Below are 17,043 nucleotides of genomic sequence, written 5' to 3'. Positions count from 1 at the left end.
TGTGGGTCCCAAATTTGGCTCACACTTGTTTAATAGCCAACTCCAAAAGGACAGTATAGTCCATTCCAGAGCTAACAGTGTCCGTGATTTAAAATAAAGAGGAGAGAGAGCTAGCTATCTTTGGAACTAAGACCAGACAGAAGGGTCTCCCAAGGACAGTCCTGGAAAGATGACTGTGGTCTCAGCCTTGACAGTGAATTTTCTGGGGTCGATCTAACAGCTGCCCTCAGCAGAGCGTGTACCATTGCAGCAAAGGCCCTCTGTGGCTGTGGGAGGGGCCGGATGCATCCTGTGCTCTGCGGCTTCGTGATGGAGCTTGACTAAAGGCAGAATTTCTCATCCTTCACTCCACAGTCATTGGAGCCTTAGTGTTGTTCCACGCACACTAGAATGTTTGCCCTCTATCCACTAGATGTCAGTAGCAGCCTTCCACCAGATGCCACCAAGCGTCTCCTGGGGGACAACCTCCGCCACCAGTTGAGAACCAGAATAAAAACTGCTGTTACCATTTCTGTTTGGACAGAGAGAGGCAACAAAAGGGTTCTTATTTTATTTTTATTACTTTTTACTGTTTTATTGAGGCATAATACAAGAACCATAAAATCCACTCCTTTAACGTATTCAATTCCGTGGTTTTTTTAGAGGATTCACAGGGCTTTCCAACCATGGCCACTAACCAATTTTGGAAACTTTTTTCATGATGACAAAAGGAAACTTTGTACACATAGCAGCCACCCTGCTTCCTTCCCTCACCCAGTGCCTTGACTGGCAACCACTAACCTAGTGTCTCGCTATAGACTTATATATTCTGGAGATATCTTACATAAGAGAATCATTCTGATTTGAGGTATAGGACTAGAGAGATGATTCTGCAGCTAAGAACACTGGCTGATCTTCCAGGGAACTTGGATTTGATTCCCAGCACCCACATAGCTCCTCACAGCCATCCATAACTCCAGTCCCAAAGGATCCAATGGCTTCCTCTGGCCTCCACAGTAACCAATCATGCAAGCAGCACAGACATACATGCAGGCAAAACATTCATACACATAAAATAATTTTTCTTAAAATGTAGTATCTTTACATTTTATTCAGTTTTAAATTAAAATATAAATACATCACTTTCCCCTTTCCTTTTTCTCCCTCCAGGTACCCCCCTCCCAGCTCTTCCCAGACCTCCCTCAAATTGATAGTCTCTTTGTCTTTATTAGTGTTACATGTACATAGATGTGTGTGTATACAAATATGTAACTACAACCTGCTGAGTCCAGTTTGTTGTTTGTGTGTGTGTGTTCTCAGGACTGACTACTCTAGAAGCTAATTCTCCCTCTCAAGTGTTCGTCAGTTGCCTTCAGTTCTTTGTCTAGGGTTAGGACCCCATAAAATTTCCTCCTTTCTATGTCAGCAAGTCCACTGATATTACCACTGTTTATGTCTTGTTATTCAGCCATTCTAGGAGAGACTTTTCACAGCAGACTTCCTGGTACTCTGGCTCTTGTCATCTGTCTATCCCCTCTGCCACCACGTTTCCTGAGCTGCAGATAAAGGGACTGTGGTGATGTGGTGATGTAGATATATCTTTTTGGCCTGGACTTTCCACAATCTGTTGGTCTCTGTGTGGTGTCCAGTTGTGGGGTTCAGTGGTCTCCATTCGCTGTAAAGAAATGCTTTTTTGATGAGGGGTAGAAGCTTGTACTGTGGATATTAGGATAAGCTTTAGAATGTAGAAAGGAACCGTGCTGGTCTAGGAAAGTGGCAGGAAAGCCCTCTGCTAAGGTTCAGGATCTCGCTCGTTGGTGAAGTTCACTAGGTTTCTAGTAGCAAACATGATTTCCCTCCCACTGAGTATGCCTTAAGCCCAATTAGACACCAGCATAGGAGTGCACTTATTGCATCTTCAGGGATAGATTGCTGTGCTGGTCACTCACTGGTCATAGGTGTTACAGCTTGCATAATATTTCTGGTACCATGGAGGCGAGACCACAGGAAGGCTCTCAAGTTAAATCCAGAGCTCCAGTAACCCAAACCCTGGTCCTAAGTCTATGGTGTCTTCAGCAATCACATTTAACCTCTGAGAGGCAACAAAGGGCCACATCATTAGTCTATACTGTCTTGGAAGTCATCCAGACTACCCTAGCTAATGATTTGAAAGACTTCTCATGCCTAATACTGGGGCCTACGTTCACCTATAGTCCTTATGGGGAGTATTGTCAGCCTAAGTTAATTAATGTCATTTAGTACATATAATATATTAATATATTTATGTTACATATTTTATATATTTTATATAATATGTTACATTAAATATTACATAGTAAATATGTTATATGTTATATGTTGCATGTCATATGTTATATGTCATATATCATAAATTGTATATCGCATATCATATATCATAAATCATATTATATGTTATGCATTATGTATTATATATTATACATAATACATTATGTGTTATATATTATATTGTATATTATGTATTATAACTATACATTATACATTAAATCCTATACATTATTCATTATAGTATATATTATACATTCAATAATACATTATCTAATACATTATACATTATACATTATGCACTACACACTATACATTATGCATTATACATTATATTAAATATGTTGATACAAATATAATTTAATATAAATTAAATGTATATGTGCTCATATGTGTATACACATAAGTTGTATGTATTGTGTGTCATTTGGGATAGTTATAAAATAATATTATTCCTTGAGGCTTGGAAATTAGCATTGAATATTCTAAAAAAAAATAAATAAAACAAAACAAAAAAATCCCTAAAATAAATCTACCACACGGCCCAGCTATTCCACTTGTTGGCCTGTGGCCAAAGGACTCAACATCCTTTGATTTGCCCTTCAACTCTCCTTTTTGTGTATTCACCTCCCTCCCTCCCCAGTTGGAGCCCCCTCTTCATTTTTAAGCTTCCTACTGAATATCTCCTGTATCCTTCCATTCGCCTCTCTAGTACCCTACCATGGCACAGTGATATTTTCTTGGTTTCTGCAGTTACTCCACACTGTATACTCACCCTGAAGATTTGAAGCTAGAATCTGCAGTTGAGAAAAAATGTGAGACTTTTCCCCCAGATCTGAGCTACCTTCTTCAAAATAATCTCTTCTCAGTCTGTCCAATTACTTGTAATTTTATTTTCTTTGAAGTTGGGTAGAATTCCACTGTGTATAGTTATCACATGCTCATTAACTGTTCATATTTTGAAGGACAATTGGATTGTTTCAGTTTTGCAGCTGTTGTGACCATGGTGGCAATGAGCGTGGCTGAACGAGTGTCTGTGGAGTAGGATGTTGAGTCCTTTGGCCACAGGCCAACAAGTGGAATAGCTGGGCCGTGTGGTAGATTTATTTTAGGGATTTTTTTGTTTTGTTTTATTTATTTTTTTTTAGAATATTCAATGCTAATTTCCAAGGTTCGTCAACATAGCATGTATGAGTCCTTCAGTCTTTATGGCCAAATGATACTCCTCTATATGGATACATTCTCTGCTATATGGATACATTCTCTACTATGTGGATACATTCTCCACTATATGGATATATTCTACTTTATTTGTCTGTTCATCCATTCTGGGGGCATCTGAACTGTTTACACACGGGACTTCTATGAGCAACTGTGAACATCCACAGACAAGTTTTTCTGTGAACCAATGTTTTCAAATTTCTTGGATACATGCCTAGGAATAAGATCACCAAGTCATGTAATAACTCTAGGCTTAGTGTATTAAGGAAGTGCCAAACAGTTCCCCAGAAAGGCTTCACCTGTTTACATTCCCACTGACAGTGAATTAAGCTTCTAATGGTCCCGTGTCCTCACCATATTTCTTACTTTGTTATTTTGATCATCATAGTGAATGTGAGTGGCATTGCTGACTATCCTCTGTGTGCTTAAGGCTATTTATGTCTCTCCCCTGGAAAGACATCTGCACAAATCCCCTCCTCCATTTTTTAATTTTGAGTGCAAATACATACGGAGGCCAGAGTAGCAGATTCTCTGGAGCTGATACTCCACAGGCAGTTGAGAGCCACTGGATTGTCCAGTGGGCTTTTACTACAAGAGTAGTGGGTCCTCCTAACCACTGAGCCATCTTTCCAGTCCCCTCCTCCCATTTTTAGTTAAGGTATTTCTCATTTTATTATTGACCTGTAAGGCAACACTGTGTATTCTGGGCACGATGCTCTTCTAAGTTATAATTTTCATAGATATTCTGCTCTGTGGCTTGTCTTTCCACTTTGTGGAAGATGACATTAAAAACATAAAAATGTAGTTTTGATGTTTACGACTATAAATTTTTTCACTGACCCATCAGTTATTTAGGAATATATCACTTAACGTCTATATTCTGTGAAAGTCTTAGCTAGGGATTTTATTGCTGCCATGAATCACCATGACCAAAAAGAAACTTGGAGAGGAAAGGGTTTATTTGGATTACACTTCCGTATCACAGCTCATCATTAAAGGAATTGAGGACAGATACTCAGATACTTAAGCAAGGCAGGAACCCGAGGCAGGAGCTGATGCAGAGGCTGTGAAGGGGATGCTGCTTACTGGCTTGCTCAATTTCCTTTCTTATAGAACCCAGGACCACCAGCCAGGGATGGCACTACCCACAATAACCTGGACCCTCCCCCACAATCAAAAATTTAAACAATGGTCTACAGGCTTACCTATAGCCCAATCTTATGGTGACACTTCTAACTGATATTCTCTCCCCTCGGATGACTTTAGTTTGTGTCAAGCTGTCATAGAACTACCTAGCACAATATTTGTCTTAATCAGTATTGTACTGTCATGATGAGGCACTGTGACCATAACTTTTACAAAGGAAAACATTTCACTGAGGCCGGCTTGGAGTTTCAGAGGTTTAGTCCATTGTCATCACGGTGGGGAACATAGTGACAGGTAAACAGTCATGGTGCTGGAGACATAGATGAGAGTTCTACAGCTAGAATCAGCAGGCAGCAGGAAGAGCCAGAGCCTCTGGGCCTGTTTTAGGCTTTTGAAACCTCAAAACCCTCCTCTAGTGACTCACTTCCTCCATCAAAGTCACACCTCTTAATCCATTCAAATAGTGCCACTTCCTGGCAATCAAGCATTCAAATCTATGAGCCATTCTCATTTAAATAACCACGAAGAACATCCCAAATTTTCTTCTGCTCTTGACTGCTCTTATTATTTATGTCACGTGATCAGAGGGTCTATTTTGTATTATTTCAATCATTTTAAATCTTTTGGGCCTTATTTTATGGCATAGCATGTGATCTATCGTGAAGAATGTCTCATATTTGAAAACTGTATAGGACCAGGGGTGTGGCTCAGCTGTTGTCCAGTGTGTCTAAGGTCCCAGATTTGTTCCCAGTGCAAAAAAGATCAGACACATCCTGAAGTTGTATCTATAAGTCTAGTCACGTCTTCTAGGTCCCAGTTTATCTTCTGCCTACTTGTTCTATCCATTAAAAGTGGAATGTAGGGTTGGGATATAGCACAGTTAGCAGAGTACCTCTCGAACATAGGCAAAGCCCTGGGTTAGCTTCCTTCATCATTACATAAAGCTAAACCTTGGTACATGCCAGTATTCCCAGTTCCAGAAACATAAAGGCAGGAGGATCAGAAATTCAAAGTTATCCTTGGCCACATAGCAAGGTTAAAGTTAGTCTGGGGTGCAAAAGACACTATCTCAAAGAGGGGAGGCAGATTTAGAAATCTCCAACTAATTTTGTTAGATTGCCTATTTGTCTCTTCAACTCTGTTGGGTTTTACTTAATATATTTAGGGGTCTCTGATTAAGTGCCTGTACTAGTAAGCAAAAACAGTAAGATGAAATTATTACCACAGCACTGGAGAAATGGCTCAATAGTTAAGACTGCTCTTCCAGAGGTCCTGAGTTCAAATCTCAGCAACCACATGGCATCTCACAACTGTCTATAATGGTATCTAATGCCCTCTTCTGTATGCAGGCATACAGACAGACAGAGCACTCATATAAGTAAATAAATAAATAAATAAATAAATAAATCTTTTTTTAAGAAGAAAGAAGTTATTACTACAGTTAAAGAACTTTATTGTTGTTGGTTTTTGGTTGGTTGGTCCCCCCCCCCTTTTTTTTTTTTTTTTTTTTGGTATTTTGTGACAAAGTCTCAGTATGTAGCTCTGGTTGGCCAGGAACTCACTATAAACCCAGGCTGTCCTTGAACTTGTAGCCAATCTCCTGCCTTTGCCCCTGCCCCTGCCCCTGCCCCTGCCCCTGCCCCTGCCCCTGCCCCTGCCCCTGCCCCTGCCCCTGCCCCTGCCCCTGCCTCTGCCTCTGCCTCCTGTGTGGAGGGATGATGGACATACATGCACCACCACTACACCTAGTTTAAGAACACTTTTAAATGATCAGAGGTAGAGGCTTAGTCTATCCAGAAAGAAAGAAAGAAAGAAAGAAAGAAAGAAAGAAAGAAAGAAAGAAAGAAAGAAAGAAAGAAAGAAAGAAAGAAAGAAAGAAAGGAAGGAAGGAAGGAAGGAAGGAAGGAAGGAAGGAAGGAAGGAAGGAAGGAAGGAAGGAAGAGAGAGAGAAAGAGATTTAAACTTAAATAAATGAAACAATAGAAACAGAAAATCAACAAAAGGGTTCTTCTTTGAAAAGATAATAAAATTAACTAAGCTATAGCTAAACTGACCAAAACTAAACAAATAGATAAAAACAAGAAAAATAGTTGGGTTACTAAAATCAGGAAGGAAGGAGGAGACATCACTACTTACCTTACAGAAATAAGAATTCCCAGGTGATATCTTTCTAGTAACTTAAGTCATTTGGATTTCTGTGAGGGAAGCATGCCTCTCTGACAAGCATCTGTTGTGATCTACACTGGTCTGTTTCTTTGTATCTCTTTAAGTTTCTCACTGGAAACTGGGCGAGTTAAATAATGTCTCTGACAGTTCTGGAGACAGGATTTGGTGTTGCTGTTTGTTTTTGTGGCTGCAGCTGCTGCTATATTTGTTGCCAGTATCTTTCCTGAACTGATTTTGAAATCTTTATACTTTAGCAGGTATGACCTCTGAAGTCTCTGGCTAGCTACACAGTCAAATAACAAAACAGAGGTTTCCCTGGAGACCTTTACCTTCCTGTTAGGTGCCCCACCTTTGCTGAGGGTGCTGTGCCTATTGCCTTCAGCAAGCAAGCCCTCTAACCTAGATTTTAGTTCCTGCTTGAGCAGACAGAGCCTCAAGGTGAACCAAGAGGTGAGAGTAAGTGTGCTGCCAGGAGACCCCTGAGTAAGGGCTGCTGAAACACCCCTCTGGACATCCCTTAGATTTACTTCATTAATTTTAGCCAATCTGTCTTTTGCTTAAATGAATAGCACCACAAGGCAACTGCAACTTTAAAATTAGCACCAACTGTCTGAGGCTGTCCCATTTATTTGCATACAGGGTCTTTAAGAAGCATGAAGCCTGCTTATCACCTGCAGCTTACTGCAGACCCATTATAGTGGGTCTCCGGTTTCAAGGCTGGAAGTGGGAAAGGGTAAAAATAAGGCTCATTAAATACCACCACGCTCATGGCTCCTATGACAGTCAGCCATTTCTCTAGGAGACAGGCAGGTGAATCACTTGGTGGATTGTTATATCTTTGGTTCATTTCTAGAGTTCTGGGAAACTTTTTTGAACATTTTAGATAAGGGCTTCTTGTCTTACTCCACCTCCGTATTCTTATCACATTTCTTTTCTAGTCCCCTGGTGCTCTGGAAGAGAAATAACCCAACATGGGAATGCAGCCACTGCGGAACTGGGGTGGCATTGCCTAAAGAAATTAAAAACTGAACTACAAGATCTAGGAGTTTAACTTCCAGGTACTACCTAAAGGAGAGGGCTCCACATAAAGACCTCCTTTCTTCTACCTTCATGGCAGCATTAGTCATGCAATGAAAACAAGTGTCCAACAACCAAACAGTGGATAACGAAACTGCAATATGAATACACAGTAAGACATTATCCACCCACATTTGACACAACAGGGAAGAAATTAGAATACATCATGCTGAGAAAAATGTGTAACTGGGCATAAATATAAAAATATTAGCTGGACATGGTGCCAAATGCCTTTAATCCCAGCACTTAGGAGGCAGAGGCAGGCAGGTTTGAAACTAGCCTGTCTACATTGTATATCTCAGGACAACCAAGGCTATGTAGAGAGACCTTGTCTCAAAAACAAACAAACAAACAAAAAGCCAAGAAGTGGTCTTAATCTCAGCACTTGGGAGGCAAAGTCAGGTGAATCTCTGAATCTACAGAGAGCAAGTTCCAGGATAGCCAGGTCTACACAGAGAAACCCTGTCTTGGAAAAAAAATAAAAAATAAAAATATTGCATGGCTTCACTTACTCCTGTGTAGAATCTTCCCCCCACCCCCACCCACAGAGATAAAGGATGAAATAGTGTTTACAGGGACTGGGGAAATGACTGGGCCATTGAGATGCCTGCTGCATAGGCATGAAAGCCTGAACCTGGGTTTTAGCACCCATGAAAAGCTGAGTGTATGCACCTGCAACTCAGCACGGAGAATAGGCAAATCCCTGGACATCAATAACCAGTCATCCTCTCAGTGAGAGACACTGTCCGAAAGATTGAGATGGAGATCAAGTAATAGAAAACAGCACCCAGCACCAACCCCTGGCTTCAACACACCCATCTGCACATGCACACACACATACATACACACACATACACACACCCTGGCTTCAACACACCCACCTACACAAATATACACACACACCCTGGCTTCAACACACCCATCTGCACATGCACACACACATACACACACACACTCTGGCTTCTACACACCCATCTGCACAAATATACACACACACCCTGGCTTCAACACACCCATCTGCACGAATACACACATACTCCCTGGCTTCAACACACCCATCTGCACATGCACACACACATACACACACACACACACACACACACACACACACCCTGGCTTCAACACACCCACCTACACAAATACACACATACACCCTGGCTTCAACACACCCATCTGCACATGCACACACACATACACACACACACTCTGGCTTCCACACACCCATCTGCACAAATACACACACCCTGGCTTCAACACACCCATCTGCACCTGAACACACACATACACACACATACACACACACACCCTGCAAGAATACACACATACTCCCTGGCTTCAACACACCCATCTGTACATGCACACACACATACACACACACACACTCCCTGGCTTCAACACACTCATCTGCACAAACACACATGCACACAATACTCATGAACACACACACACAGTCATGCACACACAAATGTGGGATCTTGTTTGTTTCTTTGTTGAAACAGGATCTTACTGTGTAGCCCTAGCTGGGCTATATTCTTGCTATATAAACAGGCCAACCTCAAACTCACAGAAATCCACCTGCCTTTGCTACCCAAGTGCACTCCCGACTCAAAACTTACAAAAAAAAAAAAAAAAAAAAAAAAAAAAAAAAAAAAAAAACAGGGTCTCTCTTTGTAGTCTTGGCTGTCCTGGACCTTACTATGTAAACCAAACCAGCCTGGAACTCACAGAGTGCTAATAGCACAGGCATGAGTCACCACATCCAGCACTCAAAACTTTTTAAAACATTGGTTACCCCAGCAGAGTAGGAGGGAAGAAATGAGGATATGTAGATCAAAGGCTACAAAGTAACAGACTAGTTCTAGTAGTTAATACTGCATTCACGGACTTTGCCAAGTGATGGATTTCAGCTGCACTTGTCACACTAAAAGGGAATCCTGTGAAGTGACAGACAGGTCAGCTTGCTTTAGTACAGTAGCCATGTTACTCTGTAGACACACTGCGTACCATATGCTGTATATCTTGATATACACACAAAAAAAAATTACATTATGAATTGGAGAGAGAGAATCAACACCCAAAGAAAAGCTCTCATCAAGGATTCAGTCAGCCTCTGTCAGACTGCAGAGCTAAGAGGCCTTAGCACATGCCAATCTCCCAAGAGCTGGGGTGTCAGGGGCAGGGAAGTACTGCAGCTACATCCTGAGGCTGGAGTCAGCTCTGAGGGCTGCCTCAGAGCCAGAGCTAGCCTGGAATACAGAGCAAGGTGAAAGACTGTTGTGCTGTTGGTAAACTGGCCCCTGAGTTTGTTGCTTGCTTGACTTGATGTAGCTCATGCCTATCTTGAAAGGGGAAACACAGTTTTCTGTTTCAGAACACATAGAATCATGAGCAACATTTACAACTGCCATTGCTGATTTCACATTCCATCCATAAACTGGTTGTGGCAGACAGGCCAATCAGACTTTGGAGAGAGAGATAAATGTCTTATATTTTCATACTGCAAATATATTTAAAATGAAGTAATGTCAGCAGGGAGTCACTCAATAATGCTGCAGTTTAGATGTTTATTTCCAACCAAAAACATTTTTGTTTGTTTGTTTGTTTGTTTAAAAACTTTATCTAGGCAGGATCTCACTAGGTAGCCAGGGCTGGCTTGGTAGTAACTATGTAGACCAGGCTAGCCTCACCTAGAATTAGCTATCTAGACCAGGCTGGGTCAAACTTACAGAGATACTCCTGCCTCTTAATTTCTTATTTTATGTGTACATACGTGTGTGTGTGTGCGTGTGCGTGCGTGTGTGTGTGTGTGTGTGTGTGTGTGTGTGTGCGCGCGTGTGTGTGTGTGTGTGTGGTGTGTGTGTGTGTGAATGCCACATATGCACAGATGCCCACAGAGGCCAGAAGAGAATGCTGGATTTCATGGAGTTAGAGATGGTTATGAGCTGCCCTGTGTGGATGCTGGTAACCAAATAGGATCCCCTGCTGAGCCATCTCTTCAGCTCCCCAACCAAAATTTTGTTTTGGTTTGGTTTGGTTTGGTTTGGTTTGGTTTGGTTTGGTTTGTTTGAGATATGGTCTCACCCTTTAACCCTGGCTGGCCTGGAACTCCCTATATGGACCAGGCTGGCTTCTGCTGCCTGGGACGAGAATACTAAGCTTGAAAGTGTGAGCCACCACAGCTGGCCAAAATTTTTAATACAGCTGATAAATACACAATGATGAATCTTCACTATCAACTTTATTGGCTTTAGAATCTGTAGAACACATCTCTAATGTGTCTCTTGGAGAATTTCCAGAAAAGTTTAACTAGAGAAGGAGGGTCCACCCTGAATGTGGGTGGCATCATCCCATGGGCTGGGGTCCCTGAGTGAACAAAAAGGAGAAGGAGAGTATTGAACAACAGCACCCAACTCTGCTTCCTGACTGTGGACACAATGGGACTGGCCATCTAGCGCTTATAGTACCATGCCTTCGCTGAAACGTGCATGATACACCGCATCCTTTCTTTCTTAAACTGAGCCAGAACTAAATCCTCCTTCCGCAAGCTGCTTTTCTTGGACATTGTGTCACAATGAGAAAAATGACTAATACAAAACTCAATGGTGATGTGCCTCTCTTAACGTTAGAAGAGTTGCTTGAGGCCCTTCACAAAGACAGGCCCAGTCCATCCTTCTCATCCATTCATGTTAAGATGATCGCTCCTTTCTGCCTCACTGGAGAGGAAAGGAGTAAGAATTCAGGTAAATTAGCTTCATTCTTTCCTGCCAGGATAATTCAGCTCAATGGTTGAATGTTAGATCTTCCTAGCAAACTCATGGGGAGTAGGGAAGTGTGCCCTCCCCAACCCTGTCTGAATCACAGTCCCATTGGTGTCCTGCCTGGAATTAGTTGTCCCCTGTACACTGCTCCTTTCTTGTCTGGCCCAGGGCACAATCACAGAGCACTCCAAAATGAGACTAGAAGTTGTGGCTTTCCCGACATAACATGCTCTCTGCGTAACACATCACATAAGCAAAACAGCCGTGCACATCTGGGCTTTTTTAAGAACAGGGTTTCATACAGACCTTTTCTCTCTCCTCATCTATGTTTAAGCTCCAGATTTTTGCCAAATCATACCAGAACTCTCCCTGACCGCATTGCATCAGATCCTATGAAGGGAGGAGCTATCTCCAGTTCCACATTTGACGTAGACAGATGTTGTGTGTTGCAGCCAGGCCACCCAAGAAGCAAACACACTTCGTCATAGCATGGATTAATTTTTCACCCAAGTCAATAAAACAGTTTTTATATTAGGAAATCATGTATCATTTTGTTTCTGGTCTTGTTTCTTGAGGTAGGGTTTCTCTGTTTAGCCCTGGCTGTCCTTAATCTCAATTTGTAGACCAGGCTGGCCTCAAACTCAGAGATTCACCCACCTCTGCTCCCTGAGTGCTGGGATTAAAGGTGTGCACCACCACTGCCTGGCTCTAGGAATCCTGTATCATTCCTAATATTAAGATATGTACCCTATTCCTTGCAGGGTACCAACCCTAATGTCACTGATTTAAGGTTGAGCAGCTTGGTTGAATACTGTAGGTCTCTCAGGGGCTTGCAGGCCATAGATGCAAACTCCAAACTCTGATCCACGCTGTATCCTTCTCTCTGACAACAGGGAGAATGGAGTCACAGCATGCCCTAACACATGCAGTACATCCTGTTGTAACTCCTTTCTGGTTACTTCAGTTATTTTTGCTGGGAATAATAAAACATCATCTTAGAACTCAAAAGAGCAACCGGCAGGAGTCACACACGACGCACAAATGTATTTAACGTGAGAAACACACAAGGTCAAGGGAAGCCATGAGCTCTTCAGCCACTCTTCCTCATGCTCCTGTGAGTGCTCTCATGACCAGAGGAAACATCCATCCCTTTGAAATGTACAAGTATTGCCTTGGATTACAAGAACTGTATTTGCTCTGGGTGTTTACTATCCTGACCTTTATCCCTATCCTGAGCCTTGCCTCATTCCTAATGGTCACTGATCCCTGACCCTCCGAGTTGATGGCTCAGCCCCAGCCCCAGCAAGTCCACACCTTATGAAATTCCTGGCCTGACCTATGCTCGCTGACCAGGCCCTTCCTACCATTCTGTCTAGAAATCTGCTGGTCCTAGCCTGCCTAATCTTGGCTAGACTTTATGTGAACTCCAAAGCTAAAAGGAGAGAGAGTATGAGCAACTGAAGGATCTTTCCACCTGAACAGTGAGGGGCAGTAGCAGGAGACATTGGCAAAGACCAACAGTGAGTGCTGGCTTTACAAGTAGCAGCAAGTAGTGCAGGTTTTTTGTTCAAGACAGTGGGAATCCATTAGAGAGTGGATAGAAGAGAGGGTGGGTCAGTCACCAGGCAATTACAGCAAAACAGCCAAGGGAGGGTGACGGTCTGGTAAGATCGTGTCAGTGGTGATGAAAGATAGCACTACCAAATCAAGAAACAGAGCCGTCAGGGCTTAGGGGCAGCTCACACACGTGGAACTGAAGGAGTCATGCTGGAATCTTACTACCAGGCTATAAGTGTGTTCTATACTGTACACAGTTTACACAGGACTGAGGTTAAAACACAGAGTTTTATGCATTCTAACTAAGCAAGCACTCTACAGCTGAACTACATCCGCAGATACAATACTGTAGCTGAGATTTAATTACATGAATACATGTCCTTTAAAAAGAGACAGAGGCCTGATGAGATGACTCAGCCAGTAAAGGTTCCTGCCACCAAAACTGACAACCTGTATTCGAGACCCAGAACCACATGGTAGAAAAACTAACCCTCACAAGTTATCCTTTGACCTCCTTGGCATGTGCGCGCACACACACGTGCACACATGCACAAAATGTGATTTCTTTTTAAATTTAATTTTTAATATGTAATAAAGAGAAGATGCATTTAATCCTCAAGAGACTTGAGGCCCCAGGGAAGGGGAGGCCTGGAGGGAGGAAGCACCCTCTCAGAGGCAAGCGGGGAGGAGGAATGGGATGAGGAACTGTAGGAGGGAGGGGGACAATGACTGAAATGTAAATAAACAACATAGTAATAAAAGAATGAAAGAAAAGAATGCAACTGCTAACCATTTTTTAAAAGGTAATAAAGAGTAAAGTTTGAGGGGAAAATAGAGATGTGTAGGTAAAATGACATGATGTTCAGGCTGTGGTTATAAAGCTGTTCTACAAGCATGATACGGCCATTGAGTGTTTAGTGGAGGCTATGCATATGTGGGGCAGACCTAGACAGGAAAATTCTTTCTCTCAGCTTTGCTATTATTGTAAGACTGTCTTTTAAAATAATCTGTGTAATTCCAGCACTCGATGGCAGGGGCAAGTGAATCTTTGAGGCCCAAGTCAGCCTGGTCTACAGAGGGAATTCCAGGACAGCCAGGGTTACATAGGGAAACCCTGAAGCGGGGACGGGGGAGGGGAGAGAGAGAGAGAGAGAGAGAGAGAGAGAGAGAGAGAGAGAGAGAGAGAGAGAGAGAGAGATTTTAGTAAGGTGACTGCATAAAAAAACAGGTATGCAAAACTCAAAAGTAATGATAAGTGAAGCAACAATCAGTTATATGAAACAAAAAAAACAGGCTTTTATAATAAGTAACAAAAATTATAAAGCTGGCATGGTGGTGAACCCCTCTAAGCCAAGCACTCAGGAAGCAGAGGCAGACTAATCTCTGAGTTCAAGGCCAGCCTTGGCTACAGAGCAAATTTCAGGACAGCCAGGGCTACACAGAGAAATGAGGCCTGCATGGGTCTATCCCAGGTCCTCTATATATGTTGTGCCAGTTAGCTTGGCATTTTTGTAGGACTCCTAACTGTAGGAGCGAGCGTATCTCTGCCTCTTCTGCCTGCTCTTGGAACTCTTCCTCCTATTTTCAGCTTCAGTGTAGAGGCTCTTGCCTAACCTTATTATATTTTGTTTTGTCATATTAGGTTGTCTCTTGAAGGCCTGCTCTTTTCTAATGGGAGATGGAGGGGATTCCAGGAAAGAGGGGAGGCCAAGGAGCACTGGAAGGGCATGGAGGGAGGAAAAAGTGATCAGGATGGTCTGTATGAGAAAAGAATCTATTTTCAGTGAAAGATGATTGATAGATAGATAGATAGATAGATAGATAGATAGATAGATAGATAGATATGGAGATAGAGTTGGAGATAGATAGATAGGTAGATAGATAGATAGATAGATAGATAGATAGATAGATAGATAGAGATGGAGATAGATAGATAGATAGATAGATAGATAGATAGATAGATAGATAGATAGATAGATGATAGATAGATAGATAGATAGATAGATAGATAGATAGATAGATAGATAGATTTAATTTTTTCTATTGGGATGAGGGACATGTGTCACCTGGTTTCTTGGGTTCTAGAAGCAAGGCCTCTGAATGCCGAGTGAACTCTGACCATTGAGCTCCAGCCACATCCAATACTTCCATGAATATATATTCAACCACTTTCTTTGGGACTGAGGATATAACTCAGTGGTGGAGTAGTTGCCTTGCAAAAGATTTAAGCCCAGCCCAGCCCAGCAAGAGAGAGAGAGAGAGAGAGAGAGAGAGAGAGAGAGAGAGAGAGAGAGAGAAGAAAAGGAAAGAAAAAGAAAGAAAAGAAAGAGAAGAGAGAAAAGAAAAGAAAAGAAAAGAAAAGAAAAGAAAAGAAAAGAAAAGAAAAGAAAAGAAAAGAAAAGAAAAGAAAAGAAAAGAGAAGAAAAGAAAAGGGCCACTGGCATTGCTATGCAGCCCTCAAAACTGTCCATGAGGACTTACTGAGACACTAAGGGAGACTTCAGGCATATGAGGGAAAAAAAGAAACCAGGACTTTAACAACATAGGAGTTTATACTAGGATGCTGGGAGAACCCCTTCATCAATGCCAGCCCTGACCTGGTCGTGAACTTAACTGTACTGAGTTGTCATCACGTTCCCAAGGACTCTTGGGGCAGCTTCTTGCTTCTTACCCCCACTCTCCATAGGTCATACAAATGCAGGAGCATGGCAGGACACTGGAAGTCATGTAAGGACCCCACACCGCTTCTTTCTCCTTGTTTGATACGTAAGAACATTCTCACAGAGCTCATAGCCAAACCAGGACTAATCTCAGGTCTCCAGATTCTTTCACTCCCTGCCTGCCCTTTTTGTTTCTTTCCTTCCTTGTCTCCTCCTTTTCTTCTACTTATGTAGTCTAGAGGCCTTGAATTTGAAATGAGTATTCATCTAAAAAAAAAAGTGTCTTCTTAGAGCCAGTGAGATGGTTGAGCTAGCTAAAGTGCTTTTTGTGCACGTCTGCAGACCTGGGTTTGACCCCCAGAACCTACATAAAGGGGCAAGGAAAGAACCGACTCCACAAAGCTGTCTTCTGACCTCCACATGCTCACCTTGGTACATATCGTACACACATGCATATGTACATGCACACACACACACACACACTCATAACATTAAAATCAGAGTTTGTTGAGATGAATCAGCAGGTAAAGATGTTTGCTGACAAACCTGACAAACTGAGTTTAATCCTTAGCACTCATGTGGTGGACAGACAGAAGCAACTCCCAGGAGCTGTCATTTGACCTCCACAACTGCACCATAACACACATACACTCAAGAGCATACATGGAATGCATATATGCATACATACATAAATTTTTAAATACACTATTTCACAGGTTTTTTTAATTGCCCTCTTTCAGTTCAGGGCCTCGAGCACCAGCACTCTGTAGCTGAGGCCTGTTTTCAGCCCCAGAATCTTTCTTCTGATCAGTAACCTCCCTCCTTCTCATAACCATCAGGCCTAACCCTGTACATTCTATTTGGCCATCATTTACAACAAAGGCATTTTGCTGATTATAAAATCCCAGAGGGTGTTTCTAGCTTGCACAACCTGAACAGATCTGAGAACAGTAAGTCTGCTCTGCTCCCAGCTTTTGGCCCCCATGAGGCTGTGATCTGAAACATGCCCCCGCACCTGGCCCCCTTCCTGCTTCCTCTGAGGCAAGCCAGAATACTCAACTATCTTCTATAATACAGCAACACAGGCACTGCCTTGATCCTTCACCGACATAAAACTTGTTGAAAAGCCAGTGACACTGTATGACCCATGATTCTAGAAGAATACATGCTCCACC

General features: G+C 42.3%; 1 long non-coding RNA gene across 1 annotated transcript; it reads right to left on the bottom strand.

Annotated features, from left to right (window-relative positions):
* 9030616G12Rik (RIKEN cDNA 9030616G12 gene) lies at nt 1–6,917 on the bottom strand. Its single transcript, NR_152816.1, has 2 exons — nt 6,787–6,917; nt 1–511 (listed from the first exon to the last, which is right to left on the bottom strand). It is a non-coding gene; the product is annotated as an RIKEN cDNA 9030616G12 gene (long non-coding RNA).
* Between the last annotated feature and the right edge of the window lie 10,126 nt (nt 6,918–17,043).

The sequence above is a fragment of the Mus musculus genome, chromosome 10, assembly GCF_000001635.26.
Source record: "Mus musculus strain C57BL/6J chromosome 10, GRCm38.p6 C57BL/6J".
NCBI classification, from domain to species: Eukaryota; Metazoa; Chordata; class Mammalia; order Rodentia; family Muridae; genus Mus; species Mus musculus.
Note: the sequence above shows the minus strand (reverse complement) of the source record. Positions and strands in the feature narration are given on the sequence as shown.